The sequence below is a fragment of the Austrofundulus limnaeus genome, unplaced genomic scaffold, assembly GCF_001266775.1.
Source record: "Austrofundulus limnaeus strain Quisiro unplaced genomic scaffold, Austrofundulus_limnaeus-1.0 Scaffold157, whole genome shotgun sequence".
Classification (NCBI taxonomy): domain Eukaryota; kingdom Metazoa; phylum Chordata; class Actinopteri; order Cyprinodontiformes; family Rivulidae; genus Austrofundulus; species Austrofundulus limnaeus.
Window position 1 is genome coordinate 679,445 of NW_013952559.1, and position 1,403 is coordinate 680,847.

Below are 1,403 nucleotides of genomic sequence, written 5' to 3' on the forward strand. Positions count from 1 at the left end.
TTCATGAGCCTTCGTAGACAAGATGGCTGCTGCCTGTAGTGGCGACCCGCGACCATGGAGATATAAACAGCTTTTTATAAGGTAAAAATAATAAAACAAGGTCTTTGTCTGCAATGATTAGACACGTTTTTTATTATTGTCATTAATGATTATCTCAATTTCGGCTAAAAGAAATGACAAAACCCTACAAACTGTGTCTTTGAGATCCTTATCTCGATTTGCACACCTTAAAAGACTTCATATCCTCAAATTTTAAATTATGTAAAGTCCAATGAGCCGCCTGCTCCATGTCCATGRGCTGTAAAAAATAAAATAACTTTACTTAAGAAGAATTTGCATTTCTTATATTATTGCATTTGGCCCATGGCCCTCAGGTGGATTTTTATTTTGGCCCTCTCAGGGGAAATGTTTGTGCACCCCTGCTTTAGTGAGTCAGGGACCACTCTGAACACGTGCTCCCTCCCGGACAGCAGCGCTCATTCCAAAATAGACGCCCCCGCCCCTCCGCCTCCTGTGCGCCTCTGTCCCCCCGGCTCTCCCCCCTCTTTCTTCCCCTGCAGCGGAGCGTCGCGCACTTCAGCGCGTCCCCCCTTCATAAAAAAACGAGTCCGCGGGCGACTTCAGGACACCGAATCGCAGAGAAAATAATAATTCATCAAACAAAAGCAACGAAGTCTACGACAGCGAGAGGAGGAGGCTGAACTTCAACAACCAGCAGAAAAGAGAAGAGAGGGGTCTCCCCCAAAAACACCTGAGGTGAGCTGTCTGTCCTAATATGCCTGTCCGTGTCTGCAGTGGCGTCAGTGGAAAGGACAGACTGTGTCCCCCACATTTTGATACACCTTCAAAACAAAATTAACTTGAATTAAAAGTTTGAGCATATGGACTGAGCCGCTGACAGTTATTTGTATTCGGTTTTTCACAGCGCTGGTTTTAAGTTTCCTCCCAGTTCATTAGTGTCACAGAGGCCGTTCCGTCTTCTGTCGGGAACTATTTGGGACAGTAGAGGCAGGTGGGCGGGGCGATCAGCCGGGGCGGGCCGGAGCTTTTTGTCATGTCCATATATGGAAAATGGCCGTGTCATTCTTTCGCTCTGTGCCATGACCCTGCTGTGGCAAGCCGCTGTAACATATAATCAAACGACACCATCTYTGTAATACTTTTTAAAAAATCCATCATTTTTCTCATGATCATAATAGCATTCTTATCTAGCAAAAACATTGTGTATATTTGAAACTGAAGACAAAAAAAGATCCTTGCATTTTAACTATCTACCTGTTAAAAGTCATACTTAATTTATTTTGTGTTTAAAATGCAAACTGTAAAGCTCCTAATAGATGTCCAATACCTTTGTGGAGATTTGTAATTTATTACATTTTCCAGTAATTACTGTTGTATAAAAT

At 43.1% G+C, this 1,403-nt stretch overlaps 1 protein-coding gene across 2 annotated transcripts in view; it reads left to right on the forward strand.

Annotated features, from left to right (window-relative positions):
* The first annotated feature begins 534 nt into the window (after window positions 1-534).
* The window catches only part of coro6 (coronin 6), a 21,034-nt gene continuing 20,165 nt past the window's right edge, over window positions 535-1,403 (forward strand). The window contains exon 1 of one of the 2 annotated variants that reach the window (XM_014016919.1): window positions 535-756. The gene's annotated coding sequence lies outside the window, so the exon portion shown is untranslated. The remainder of the gene's footprint in view (window positions 757-1,403) is intronic. The other variant, XM_014016920.1, reaches the window with a different exon arrangement.